Consider the following 16,094-nt stretch of genomic DNA (forward strand, 5'->3'; position numbering starts at 1 on the left):
GATATATTGGTCTATTCAAGGAGTGCAGAAGAGCATGATAGACATCTGTGCATTGTATTGCAAACTTTGAGAAAGAATCAGCTATACGCCAAATTGTCGAAATGTGAATTTTGGTTGAAAAAAATATCTTTCTTGGGGCATGTAGTATCAGAAGAGGGCATCAAGGTAGATCCAAGTAAGATTGAAGCTGTCCTTAATTGGAGGCCACCCAGAAATGTCACAGAGATTCGCAGTTTTTTGGGTTTAGCTGGATACTACCGTAGATTTGTAAAGGGATTTTCCATGTTGGCATCTCCATTGACTAAGCTGCTTAGGAAAGATATGAAATTTCAGTGGACGGATAAATGCCAACAGAGTTTTGATGAATTGAAGAAATGTTTGACTGAAACTCCAATCCTGACTTTACCTACTCCGGGTAAAGAATACACAGTTTATAGTGATGCTTCCCACAATGGGTTGGGCTGCGTGTTGATGCAAGATCAAAATGTCATTGCCTATGCATCACGCCAGCTAAAACCGCATGAGAGGAATTATCTGACACATGACTTGGAGCTTGCAGCTATAGTGTTTGCTCTTAAGATCTAGAGATACTTTTTGTATGGGGAAAAGTGTTACATCTACACAGATCATAAGAGTTTGAAGTATTTGGGCACCCAGAAAGAGCTGAATTTGAGACAGAGGAGATGGTTAGAATTGATAAAAGACTATGATTGTCTAATAGACTATCAGCCAGGGAAAGCTAATGTTGTAGCTGATGCCTTAAGTCACAAGACTATGGCAAGTCTACGGGTTACTCCTTTGTCTATGGTACATGAGTTGAGATCATTACATGCCAGCTTAGAGATTAATGATGATGGGCAGACAGCAGTTGCATGGCATGTACAGCCAGTGTTGATTGATCAGATCAGAATGGCTGCTCAGAATGAATAGAAGTATCAGAAGCTGATGGAAGAAGAACCCATAGAGATTTTGGCTTATGAGGTGAAGCAGCTACAGAACAAGCAGATACCGTCGGTGAAAGTGCTGTGGAACCATCATTCGAGCCAGGAGACTACTTGGGAATGAGAGGAGGACATGAGGAGACAGCACCCACAGCTGTTCAGAGATTAGTACCAGGTAAAATTTCGAGATGAAATTTATTTTAAGGGGGGGAGAATTGTAACACCCCTGTTTGCATAGCCTGGTAGATTTCACTGTTCCAGTGATCGATGTCGGTCCGGATAATTAAGGGGATTAGAACCACACTTAAGAAAACTAGAGAAGCTATAAACACAAATAATTAGTAATGTCCACTTAGTTAAGTATAAACAAGAAAAATAGAACATAAGAAGTTAAACGAGCCGAGAGTCACAGCGATAGGTGACCTTCTCAGGAAGGACTGCGAAGTCATTTTAAACTCAAATTTCGATCCGTAAAATGTGACGCTGCGGTCCTTAGGACCATTACGAACACAATGGAAAAGAGAAAATCACGAAAAAGAATTGTTAAGTCAGTTAAATAATTAGGTCAGGGAGCCGGAAGAAATATTGAATTATTTGCAAACCGGGATGAACCGGCGAGGGGTAATTTGGTCAATTGACCCCGAGAGCTGACTCCTGACCTAACTGTCCAATAAAATCGGAGAAAATAAAAAATTTTTGAATCAAGATTAGATTAAAGAACTAATGAAAAATTTAAGAAAATTGAAAAAGAAAAGAAAAAGGTTTATTGCATCATGTGGATGACATCATTGTGATGTCAAAACTCAATTTTAATTTCCCAACTTTTTTGACCAAGTCAAATACAAAAAATTTCACTTAAAATACCTAAAAAATTAGAAGGAAAAGTCATTTCTTCTTCCCTAAAAAAATTCAGCCGGCTCCCATTCTTTTCTCTTTCTTTTTTTTTTTCAATTTCCTCCATTAATGGTCATTTAAGCTTCTTAAACCCTATTATTTCTTCACAAATTTCATACTCACCAAAGTAAGGTCTTACTCTTTGGCTTTGATAGAGAGATTTGAAATAAGAAGGATCAAAAAGAAGTGAAGATTTGGAATTACAAATTCTGCTCAACAAGTAAGTCCCTCTTTCTAACTTATTTTGAGTAAAATGCATAAAAATGAGCTTGAATAAGTAGCAAATTACATAGAAACTCAAGAAATCACTCATGTATGAAGCTTTATGAAAGTTGGTCAGCATGAAATTAATTAGGGTTTGATATAAATTGTTAGAATTAAAGAGGTACTCACGCTTGATTGAGTAAGTAAGTGAGACTTGTACACTTAGAATTCATGAATTGAGGAAATTGAGGAATTTGGGTTCTTGACCATTAGGGTTTTGGGAGAAAATTTAAGAAATTGGTAAATGATGTCTTTGACTTAGTTTAAGGAAAGAAATGACCATTTGTGACCTAATTAAGTGTGTTAGAAGTGTTTGAATCAAAGTCAAATTCGGATTGGGTATGCACCATGACCAAAAGTCAACTTTGAGGGACCAAAAATGAAATTTTACAAGTCCAATTGATATGGGACCAATTGGAGATGAAAATAGGCACTAAATGACACAATTTTCATTTCGGAAGCCTGCCCAAAAAGTAACTAAAACCTAGTGAACAAAGTGACAGAAGTCGGAAAATCGTAGGCTGCCTCTGCACAAGCTGACCAAATGAACAGTGTTTGTTCATTTGGTCATAACTCGAGCTAGGCAGGTCAAAATGACCTGAAATTTTACCAGTGGTTATATGAGATATAGACCTAAAACTTTCATGAAGAACACCAACCCAAATTATTCCATTAACCCAATCAAATTACTGAGCAAAGTTGGTGACCTGAATCTGCAGACAGCAGATTTGCCATTTGAATAGTAAAGTTTCAATGGCTATAACACTCTCTAGAAAACTCCGATTTAGGTGATTCTTGAACCGATGGAAACCTAAGGCATAGTAGAACATTTCATATGAAGAAAGTTAGACCAAATTATAGACCTAACTTGATCAAATTACTGAATGAAGTTGAATCAACAAATCTGCAGAACCAAATTCTGTAGCATGAATAGTAAACGTAATTTGCTTATAACTTGAGCTAAAAAACTCCAATTGGGGTGATTCAAAAAGGAGAATAAACTTGAGACAATAGGGAACATTTTCTATGAAGAAAGTTTTGCCAAATTCCAACAGCAAACTGACCAATGAAACAGTACAATTAGGGACACCAAAACTAAAAATTTGGCAATTTTGCCTAAAAGACCTAAGTTTTGAGAAAATAACTAAAACCAACAAGTTTAGTGACCAAAATGTGGTATGTGGGTGAAGCTGGAATTCCCATACCTATCAAGCCTTAGAAAGTCAACAAATTGACTTGAATAGTGTAGTGAATAGTAACCTGAAGCACAAAATTTCAAGAACGTCGAGTTTAGCACGTTAGAGCTATGTAAAAATGAGGCTAAATTTATTTTGGATTTATGTTAAGTTCTAGTACTGAAACATTATAAAATTTTGTGTTTCAGTTGAAAAGAATATCGGGAAGGAACCCGAGGAACCGAGTCGAGTTTAAGGGGCGACTCGCTTAAGGTTTGTGCACAACGTATACTTTTTTTAATCATCTTTTGCATACTGTTTTGAATAATGTGAAATATTGGATTATGGCATTCTTATGATGTTTTGATTTAAATTGTTGAAAGTTATTATGTATATTGAAATGACAATGTTTAGCAAATTGTTAAGATAAGTTTTGAAACCACAGTGTCATGACCATATATTTGAACACCTCACTAGCACGACTAATGGGGGTAATTAGTTTCAAATTTTGATTCCTTCTCTGGAGAAGTGTTAAGGTGTGCCAGTAGAAGAGGATGTGAATGGATAACGATATATTTGAGCTAGCTAGCCTTGTGATGTGATTTCTCTTTAGCCTCTGGCTATTGAGATTCTATTTGTTTCAAATGGCATGATCTAACTCTGGGTTTTATGAAATGTGTTTTGATACTTTGAAATGAACTTGGTTTGCATTTAAAATCTCATAATGCATGATTTGTACTTAATTCTCATGTTCAACCAAATTTTTGAATAAATGTGATTTAAGTTTTGCATAAAGATTATTTTAATATGTTGTGCACCACTGAGTCCTAGTACTCAGCGATAGCTTCTATTCTTATCAGAATCTGAGAGACTAGAGGAGCAGCGTGACCGAGTCTTGAGGTGTGAGGAGCTATCAGCTTAAAGTCTTTGGGTATAATTTATACCCTAACTGTAAATATTTCTTTTGATGTACATATTGCACATAAATGTATGGACATGTAAAAATGGGTCTTGAGCAGTTTGTATAAAAATTGTATAAAGTTGTAATATATATTATTGTTTGAAATTCTCTTAATGTAAATTTTGTAATGATGTATCTAAATTGTTTTGTTTCTAATGAAATATGAATGGAACTATTTTATTTAATTTGAATGAAATGGATTGCTAGTGTTTTGATGATCATTGGATAGTGGATTTGAAATTTGAAAGTTGATAAATGTGTTGAGAAATTGATTGAGATTGAGTATGAAATTGAAGCAGTTGTTGAGAAAAATTTTTAGAAGTGCTTTTTACAGGTATTTGAAGATCTGGTTTCTCAAAATACGGACAGAACTTTGTCAAAATTTTTATAAAATTTGCGGAAAAATAAAATGGGCCAAAATTTTCAACTAGCTTTCCACTTAATTACATGTTTTAAATACTTATTAGAAATGCTCACCACTTATCAAAAATAAGAAAATTGTTTTAAAATCCCTTGTAGTGTACTTAATAAGTTATCGGTAGGTGAAGTTCGATAGTTCATTAGGTATTCTACGGGATCATGTTATGCCTTACAGAGGGGTAAGGTGTGACAACTCGTCTGACGATAGCAAAACCCTTACGACAGCTAGGAATCTGCCAACACTAGCCCAGACACAAACCCCTGCAACACAACCACAGCCCCCAGCATAACAATATGAGAAGTTAATGAAATTTGGGGCTACAGAATTCAAAGGAACAGTGGATCCACTGGAAGCATAACAGTGGTTAGAGAGGATGGAACCGATTTTCAGAAAATTGCAATGTGCTGAAGAATTAAAATTTGAATATTCAGTTTCACTTTTGGAAGGGGATGCATATGAATAGTGGACAACCATCCCCCATAGCCTGGTTGAGCCACCAGTCCTCACTTGGGCAGAGTTCCTAAGAGAGTTCAGGTAGAAATGGGTCCCCAACACCTATGTAGATATGAAGCTACAAGAGTTTTTAAGCCTGAAGTAAAGGGACAGAACTATAGCAGAGTATGAGCGGGATTTCTCTCGACTAAGCCACTATGCCGGAAGCTTGGTCACCACCCCCAGAGACCGGTGCAAGAGGTTTGAGGTCGGGTTGTGGCCTACTTTGAGAATGCAAGTGGTGGGGTTCCGACACCAGAATTTTTCTGAATTGATTTCACAAGCTTTGGAAATTGAAAGGATTGAGTTGGAAGGGTCAGTTAAAAAGAGCACACAAGAGAAAGAGAAAACAGAAAAAGCTACTGGTCAAGCTACAGAAAGTAGTTCGAGGAAGAGAAAACATTTTGGAGGATCTAGCTCATGCGAATCGGGTAGAGGTAGATCTTTTGGACAGAAATCACCCCGATCAGGTCAGCAAACTCAGCAGACATCCAGAAATACGCTGTCGGATCGACTTTGTGAAACTTATGGTAAACCACATAGTGGGGTATGTTATAGAGCCATAGGAGCATGTTTTAATTGTGGAGGGACTGGTCATTTTGCTAAGGATTGCATAAGTCCACGCCGTTTTGGATCATTTACTACGTCAGAAGGATCAGCCCAAGTTTCTACCCCAAAGAGTTCACCATCAGTTAGTAGAGGTAGAGGCAGTGGTAAGGGTAGTACACCTGGAAGTCAGAGTACTGTGAATCAGCCAGAACAAGGTGATGCTCCAGCTAGAGTATATACACTATGCGGCAGAGGGAAAAGGATGAGACTTCTAACATTGTTGCTGGTACTTTCTCAATTTTTAACTAATATATATATATATATATATATATATATATATATATATATATATATATATATATCAATTTTGATATGTTAGTGACTAGTCTTTTTGGAATTAGTTTTGGAAGAGTTTGCTAGCGAAAGACATCTCCTAGAATACGATAAATTATTGAATATCGATAGATAAAAGAGTTATGGAAGTAAAAAATTTGAATAGTTGGTTCATATGTAACAAAGAAATGTTATGAAAATTAGCAAGATTGTTGACTAGAATGGTCAGAGGACCAATGATTAGGTAAATAATTCTAACATGACTACAATGGTCATTCAATAAGGGAACATAAATCGAAATATTAGACAGAACGATAGTAAGAGAAGATTAGTGTTGTACAAACAAATTAAACGTTGTATTAGATTGTTATAAGTTTTAAACAAATTCAAAGGAAAGAAGATTATACGATTCTATAGAAAGGAGAAAAACTAAGTTCTCACCCATAGGATCATACGAGGTCCTAGAAAGAGTAGATTCATTAGCACACAGAATTGCTTACCTCTAAAAATGTAAAATGGATTTAAATTCAACGTATGATGGGGAACTTATAAAGATCTTAGTACATGAGGTAAAGCAGCTGAGAAATAAATGTATAAATTTGGTTAAGGTGTTATGGACCATTATCCAAATTATGAAGCTACGGGAAAATATATGAAAGACATGAGAAAACAAACATATGACTATTTTAGAATGGATATTAGGTAAAATTTCGCGGATGAAATTTCTTTTAAGGGGGGGAGAATTGTAACACCCCTATTTGCATAACTTGGTAAATTACATTGTTCCGGTGACAGGTGTCAGTCCGGACAATTAAGAAAATTAGAACTATGTTTAAAACATCTAGAAAAACCCTAAATGGAAATAAATAGTGAGTACCAAATAGTGAAGTATAAATAAGAAAAATAAAGCATAAAAAGTTAAATGAGCCTATGGTTACAGCGATGGGTGACCTTCCCCGGAAGTGACTGCGAGGTCAGTCCCAACTCAAATTTTGAATGGGAAATTGTGACGTCACGGTCCTAAGGACTATTGCAATCCTAGTGGAAAAGAGAAAACACCACAGAAAAGAACTAATAAGTAGGTCAAATAATTAGGTCAGGACTCCGAAAGAAATATCAAAGTACTTGCAAATCGGATAGGACCAGCGAGGGCAAATTGGTCAATTCACCCCTGGAGGTGACTCATGACCTAACTGTCCAATAAAATAGAAGAATTGAAAATTTCAGAATATAGAAATAAATTAAAGAAATGTGGAAAAAGAAAAGGAAAAAGAAAAGAAAGGAAAATAAAGAATAATGACATCACCCCAATTTACATCACCATGATATCATAAATGAAATTTTATTTAATTAGAAATTTGACTAAGTCAATTTTGGATTATTAATACATAAAAATAAAAATAAAAACAAATGGGCATATCTTCTTCTTGGCCGAATGGCCTTCTTCCTCCTCTCTCTCTAAATTTTTCCCTTTCCTCCATTAAAGCTCCCTTTGAGCTTTTGTAACCTTAAAACACCCCATAAATCCCTTAGAAAATTTGTAGAAGTCCTCAAATTAAACTTCAAGGAAGAGATTGGGAGAAGTGAAATTAAAGAAAAAATTGAAGAATTGGAAGTTCAAAATCATAAAGTGAGTTACGTAATTCAATCCTCTTCTTTAGTAAAAATTGATTGAATTTAAGTTATGCTTGATAAAATTTCATGAAAACTTTGAAAAATTCTATGAATTGAACCATAGGAAAATTTTGGCCACCAATAGAACCATTAGGGTTTGATTTAGTTTGATGAAATTAAATGTATATTTAAGCTTAGATTAGTGTATAGATGTTGATTTTACACCTTAATCTCATTAGTTGCATGAATTACATAATTAGGGTTCTTGACCCTTAGGGTTTTGAGAAGGAAATTTGAGAAATTGGTAAATTGATGTATTTTGACCTAATTGAGGTTAGAAATGGTTAATTGAGACCAATTGTGATGTGTTTGAATGAGTGAAAATGAAATGAAATTCGGATTAGTGAAAGGTCCCAATCTGGCAGTTTGACCTAGGTCCCTTCCAGGGACCAAAACTAAAATTTTACCAACCCAATTGGTGTGAGGCCAATTGGGAATGAAATTAGACACATAAAGACACATTTTTCATTTAGAAATCATGCCCAGAAAATAACATTAACATAGTGAACAATTAGGTCAAATCCAGATATTGTGCACTGCTATTGTACCAAAATATCTGTTCATTTGGCCATAACTTGGTCTAGATAGGTCCAAATGACTTGATTTTTGTGGCATTGGAAAGCTATGATGTAGCACTACAACTTTCATGAAGACCACTAACCCAAATTCTGCCCATAACGAAGTGAAATTGCCATCCAAAGTTAGTTGTCCAAAACTGCTAGAACCAATAAAGTGCCCAAAAATTCTGGGTAATATCAATCCAGCCAGCTCTATTCAAATGACCATATCTTGGGCTACAAAACTCTAAATGGAGTGATTCAAGAAGGGAATTAAAGATAAGATAATAAGGAATAACTTTTATGAATAACACTTAGCCAAATTTCTACAGTAACTAGACCAATGGAACAGTGCAAAACAGGGCACCAAAACTGGAAAATTGAATTTTCTCGTAGGAGACTTAGAAATTGAAATGGCAACCAAGACCAACAAATTAGGCGCCCAAAACGTGGTATGTGGGTGTAATGAGAATTGGTATACCTATTTAGTGTGGAAAAGTCAATATTTTGACCTAATGGTCAAATAAATAGTAACCACCATAATTAAGAACACAAAGAATTCAATTTATAGATTATATAAGTAAAGTTTAAATGCAAATTTCAATTGCTAAAATTTTGGTTAAACATAATTTGGATAAATATTGAAACATCTTAATTGTGTGCTTCAGTGGAAAAAGGGCCTTCTGAGGAAAGGAATCGACATGAGTGAAATAAGGAAAGACTAATTACGAGGTTGGTGCACAATAAACTTATTTAAGTATTTCTTATTGAAATTTGATTTAATATGTAATATGAATAGTTTTTAATTGTTTTGGCTTTGAAAATTTTATTTAGAAATTATTGTGTTGCCTACTTTGTAAATGGAAATTTTGAGATAAAATGTGATTTGTAGTTTGTATGAAATATTTAAATGTTGAATATTATGATTTTGAAATTAATTTTGATTCACACTTGGAATGGCAATACCACTATGTGCCTCCTCCGTTTACGGGGTTGAGTTTGATATTTGATCATTTTCCTCCCTCTCTGGCTTGCCAGTCTGAGGTGAGTTTGAATGAGTACTCATTAGCTAGCTAGCCACCTTCCTCATTGATTTCGATTAATGGGGTGAGTTTGCCTTATCGTGGTGTATAACACGGCATGTTTGGAAATTTTGTGTCATGGCTTAAGTTGTGTTATTGATTAGCAACACTATTTTTATTAAATTGTTTGACTAAATTTCTATTATAATGAGCTTTGAAAATTGTGAAATGAAATTGTGTAATATTTAAAATATGATTTGAAATTGTGAAACATAATTATAAAATGTTTGAATTACAATTTGTCAATGCATGTTTTATTTACAGTATTTTAAATTTTATTGTACACCACTGAGTAAATTTATACTCAGCAATAGCTTCATTTGCTGTCGCAGATAGGGAAAAGGACATAACAGCAGAGTGAGCTGCTACAGTAATAGGGGAGAACAGTTTGAAGATTTTTGTACGGGTATTTTATTTATGCCCATTGTGATTTGGTTGATGTAAATATGGTATTGTCATATGTATGTTTGTAAAATTGAGCAGCTGTACAGTACTTTTGTAATAATTATATTATTCTTGAGATTTTATGTTTGTAAATTCAATTGTGAATGTACATTTAAATATTTTAAATGCAAAGTGAATGGGTTTATTTAATTGTTTTGAAAATACTATGAATTGTGGAGATTGAGTGGATTTGGGTTGATTTGAGTTATTTGGTGGTTGACATTTGTGAAGTCAATTATTTGGAAGTGCTTTTCTACAGGTTAAATTTTTTGTTTTGCTTTTCTCAAAATTTTACAAAATTTGCGGAAAATAGAATTTGTCAAAAATTTTACCTAGCCTTTAAACATTAATTAAAAGTTTTTAATACCTGTTAAAAGTGTTCACCACCTTCAAAAAGAAGTAAAATTGTTTTAAAATCCCTTGTAGTGTATTTAATGGGTTATCGGTAGGCGAAGTTTGGTAATTCATTAAATATGCTATGAAATCATATTATATCTTACGGAGGGGTAAGGTGTGACAGAGATAAAAACAAATCAAATAAAGGAAGAAAAGTGGTCATCTTCCTCTTCATTTTTCAAAGTGACCAAACCACTCCCATGGTTTCCTTCCACCATTTTCATTTCACTAAACCTTGATTTCTTGCTCTCCCTACCCTATCTTCCACAATCACCTTGACAAAAACTTAATTTTTCATCTTGGCAAAGAGACTAGTAGCAACAAGAAGGAAAGAAAGTGAAGTTAAGACAAGGTCAAACTTGGGTAGAGCAAGGTTAGTGCTAAACTCTTGCTCTTTCTCTTTCTAATGGTGGAAACAAAATGATTTACAATAGAATTTAATGATAAATGATAAATTTGATGGGTGTTTGTTAGACAAGAATTTCGGCCAGCTTGTGTAGTAGGATTGAAAGTGTTTAATTGTAAATAAACTTGAGAAATAGCTTGAGTATGATGATAAGTATGATTAGTATGTTTAATTGGTATGTGTTGTGTGAATCTTAAATTAAGAGCTAGGGTTTTAGGGAGAAAATTGAGGATTTGTTAAATTTTTGATAAATTGATGATATTGAGATTAATTGTTGATTAGTAGAAGTGCCATGAATGTGAATTGAAGTTTGGGAGTTGGGTGGAATTGATATTGGGAGTGATGATTTTCTATGTAGGAATTTAGACCTTGAGTCTAGTGTGGTTTTTAGGCCATAAGTAGAGTTGTATTGCTCCAATTGGTGTGAAGCCAATTGGAGATGAAACCTATGACAATTTGCCACATTTTTCATGAGGAAACCCTACCCAGAAAACCAATACAAAATGACCAAAAATTAACTTGAATCCGGATAACCAAATTCTAGACCTGGAAAAATGATCATATGAACAGTGATTGTTCAAATTGGCATAATTTTGTGTAGAGAGGTCTAAATGACCTGATTCTTAAACCCATGGAAAGCTTAGACATAAAAAAACAACTTTCATGAGGAACAGAAGCTCAAATTCTAACCATAACCTAATCAAATTACTAACCAAATTTAGCTTATTAAAACTGCAAGAACCAAAATTGCCCAGAAAATCTTGGACATTGACCAACCCGACCAGCTTTGGCAAAAATGCCATAACTTGGTCCACAAAACTACGAATTCAGTGAAACCAAAGCCAAAATTTCTATAAGAGCTAGAACTACTGTAACACCCCTGATTTTTTTTATATATTATTATTGGGCTTCGTGTAGGTATCCTCAATTCGCGGAAATTCGACAGTTATCCGGATCTGTGAATTTCCGCCGCATGCACTGCACGGAAAAGTCTCCGAATTGGACCGAGGTTTTGGCTAGCCCCCCATTGTCAGACGTCCCGAGCGCTGCCTCGGTTGGAATCGGCAAAGGTAAACCCGAACCTTGTTTTTACGTAATTTTCTAGTGCTTAAATAGGATTAAAAATCCGTAAGATATTCGTGGTAGCTTAGAAAATTACGATTCTTTTTGCAATAGCTTAGTAATATTGCTAAGGACCGCGGGGCAAAGTTTTAGAATTTTTAGAGCTGATTTGGGCAGTTTTTGCAAAAATGGTCAATTATAGGGACTAAATTGAAATTTTACATATTATGATGGATGATTGATTTGATGGGCCCAGGAGGGGCTGTGTGATGTGATTGAGTTGTGGATATATGGATTGTGAGTATAGAAGTGTGTTTTGAACCCTTTTGCAGGTTGGGTAGGTCCTAGGTATAGGGGAGACTCTGCCGGATTTTCGACACGACTTAGGACGTAATTGGTCTTTTTCTTTGTTTGTATTGAGTCAGATTGTATTAAATAATTGTAATATAATTGTCAGGTGAGCCGGGACAGCCTTCTTCCTCCGCCCAGCCGCCACAGTGATTGTCGTCAAGTCTGTGAGTAAAATATTAATTTTAATTGTAATTTCACTATTATTATATGTTCAAGCATGCCCATGCATCACTTATATGCATATATTTATGTAGTTAAACTCTAGGCACGATTTATGTTGCATTGATAACTGTTAAAGTGCCATGGATGTTGTTGTGGTAATTTGGAGCAGTGTGCGTGCGTTGGCGTGCGTGTGAGGTGGTGTGGACTATGGATAGGACGGGTAGTCACGGCTTGAGTTCTTCGCTGGGACCCGATCCTTCGAGGGGTAGTCATGGCTTGAGTTCTTCGCTGGGACCCTCGATTTGGTTTATTAAGCGAAAGTCCGGCTTGAGTTCTTCACGCACTGTTGGATTTAAGAGAGTCAGATAGGGATCACCCCATATGTTATGATTGATGCTACAGGGTGCGTGAGTGCTCCAAATCACCTTTTTGATGTTATGATGTGAAAATGTTGTTGATGTTGCATTTCACTCTACAGGGTGCATTAGTTTTAGATAGTTATAGGAATTATGGTTAAAATTGATATTTTACTCTCTGAGTCGAACGCTCACTCCTGTTCAATATTTTTTCAGGCTACAGGAGGATTTTATTTTGGTTAACCTGCTTTCTCCTTCGCAAGTTGATTATCGATATTTGTGTAATTTTATTTACTCCTAGAATTTCCGCATGTGTTAGAAGTATTTATTTGATTATGGTCTGTAATATTATTATCATGTTGGACCTGTAAACGTATAATGATATGCATGTTTGATGGATTGGATGAGGGAGCTGAGCTCCCATTTATTATTATGTTGATGAGTATGTGGAGGGTGAGCTGAGCTCCCCAATTGACTATATATTGTGTTTACAGGTCGGGTGAGTCGAAAACTCCCCGTTGGTAAGTCCATTTTATGGCCGGACTCTGTCCATTTGTTTTCTTGAAATTGGGCTCAAATGGGCCTTAGAGTTGGGTTAATGAACAGTTAGGCTTACTACGGGCCTCGGGGGCTTTAGGCTGGCCCAGGTCTTAGTGCCGGTCCGGCCCATAGGTTGGGTCGTGACAAATGTGGTATCAGAGCTTAGGCTCCAGATTCTTAGGGAATGTTTGTCTAAAATATCGGGAAGAGTCTACTAGGAGTCACATGCGGAGTATAGGATTCTGTTTCGTCTTTTCCTGTAATTCTTTGTTTCTAGATTCTACGTTATACCTCGGGAAATATAAGATTACCTCAGTTAGTGTCTTGATTTTCGTGGAGTACATAGAAACATGAAATAGATTTAGCAAACTTATTGAGGTCTACGTTGGAAACACGTACTCCAATAAATACTATATTTTCGTCAGTATGGGTTTAAATGGTGTGCCCATTTCGTGCAAGGCACGAGTACATAAAAGTGAGTCTTGAAAGTACAGTTGCCCTAGATAAGGATGAGGATACCATTGGCGCAACATCGTGGATGACCCGCATGAATAAATTTATGATAATAGAAGATTCAAGAGAGATAAGAGATTAAGAGACCTAGTCTGCCAGGACGTATCGTAGTAACTATACAATATTCTCGATCTCTGTTCTGTAAGCTGCAGATTACAGTACCGACATGAGATTATTGTGTAGACCTACGTACTTCCCTGTAGTGCTTATGATGAGGATGTTGCAGGCAGTCTCTGTTTTGGTACAGTAATGCCAGAACAGAGTTCTATATCTGCAAAGGAGTTGGGAACTCCTGGTTAGGGATCTAGAGCTAGAATATCGAAGGTCACAGTTGGGTGGTAACTAGAGTCAGTGACCCAGTTACCCTAGCATGAGCTAGAGTTACAGTAAGAGTTGCAAAGTAAAGGTGACACCTATAGAGTGAGACCATCTAGTCTTCGGTATGGAATTTTGGATGGTTTTTGCAGTATGACAAACATTTTGCTTAGAGCTTAGTGAGAATAGTATACCTTGTGTGTATCAGTATGGAATAAAGTACAACCCTACTACCTAGAGAAGGTCGAAACTATGAATATATGATTTACAGAGCTATGATATGATAAGAGAGACATTAGTTTGACATGGTTTTGGGCAAGGTGGTAAATGTAGTACCTTTGTTGCAGCAAGTTAGGGTATAGTCCTATCTTTTCAGAAGGGATCGAAAGTTATTACTAATAATGGTGACCCACAAAATAGTGCCCCAGATGGGACTGTAGAGTGTGGTAGAGAGTAGTTAGCTCGGGTATCCTGGAGAGGATACAAGTTCCATTATAGGAATCATATATAATCAGATCACGATGGATGTAAATCCTTTGAATTGGATGACGGGTTTGGGTGCCCGAAATCTTAAGTTTTGGAATTGAGTAAACATGGAAAATAATAATAATAATAATAAAAATAATAATAATAAATAAAATTACTGCAGAATCAGTTCTCGAGGTAGTAAGGATATTATGTAAGCTAAAGGATAAGAATAGAAATCATACGATAAAGGTATGACTGCAATTTCCTGAGTTCCTTTCTGACTTCATATTGTTCAAACAGTAGTATAATCTAATTATAATAGTGTTAAGAGTAATAAATTAGCGAAGATAAATCACAGAAGGCCAGTAGATAGAGAAAGTGTAGAATGAAAATTGGGATAATTGATTACAGATGCAATATAATCTAAGTGCCAGTGGGAGTACTAGCTAGAGTGGTCAAAGGACCAAATCTGAGTAGCACAGACATATGATAACGCGATAGAGACTCTGAAAGATATAGTTAGCAAGTACAGCTGTTATGTTAGGAAGAAGAATGGAACCAGGGATAGAATAGTCAAGTTCTATTTTGGGTAAGACAAAGGAAAACCTAAAGAGCGCATAATAAAAGGAACAAAGTTAAGATATAGGATAGGCTAAGTGTTATTCTTGGCAAGGAGAATGACAAGGATGGAAAATCCAAAATGGGACCACATTAGTGAGAAAAGTGATGGAGGTATGGAATACAATAATAATGAGTAAATGTTAGAAGGTGTGCGATGGTATTGCGGACTACCTAAATAGGTAGAGAAAGAGAAGTTAGTAAACAGTAAGTTGAATAAAAGTCAGTCTAAGGGATCAAATAGGTATGATGAGAGGAAAAGAACGATAGATAATGACACATAGGTTTTAGGTTAGACTTTTGAGATAGTGAGAAGGTAGTTAGAGGTTCGTTATGAATGTCGGGCAAACATTTTTAGTGTGATCAACAGAATCACTTTGCAGTGAAGCAATAACGACAGAGCAACAGTAGGGGTAGAATAAAAAGTGACAAGTATGGATGGTAATAAATCACTAGAAAGTTTAAGGATCAAATTAATGACCATAGATAAGGGTGGAATTAGTGTTGGAAGAATCTATTAGCGAGAGAAATCTTTCAGAATTCAACAAGGGTTGAGGGCACAATATAAACGATGATAGATATGAATTATAGGTCGAGTATAAGTAAAGTTAATAAATTATAAAATATTATGTCAGGAAGGACGATGGTACAGTAAAGGGTTCATGCAGATGATACCTTATAGGTAGAGCACAATTGTGCTAGGAGATGATGAAATTTGAAGAGAAAGACTAAGAAACATAGGTTAAACGTTATTATATGGACAATCGGGCGTAGTTGAATATAAAGGATATTTTTCTTTCTTTTCAAGTTTAGCTCGTGTTTTTGATTTCAGAGCGTTATATAAGTAGTAGAGACTGAGGCAAGGAGACCTAGTTATTTGAGATTTTGATAGGCACCAATTCATATACAATTTCCTGATATGAGAATGACAGTAAGTGCATACCTAGTGTTAAGTATGAAAGGACGATCAGAGTAATGACAGGAGTTAAATTGAGTTAGCTACTAAGGCTTGCATCGCTTTAAACTATGAGCTAGATGAAGTACTATTTATCGATGAGTTTCAATAGATGAAATTGTTGCTGATGGGTAATTTGAGGTTGAAGTTTAGAAAGCTATGGGC

The sequence above is a fragment of the Hevea brasiliensis genome, chromosome 7 (genome assembly GCF_030052815.1).
Source record: "Hevea brasiliensis isolate MT/VB/25A 57/8 chromosome 7, ASM3005281v1, whole genome shotgun sequence".
NCBI classification, from domain to species: Eukaryota; Viridiplantae; Streptophyta; class Magnoliopsida; order Malpighiales; family Euphorbiaceae; genus Hevea; species Hevea brasiliensis.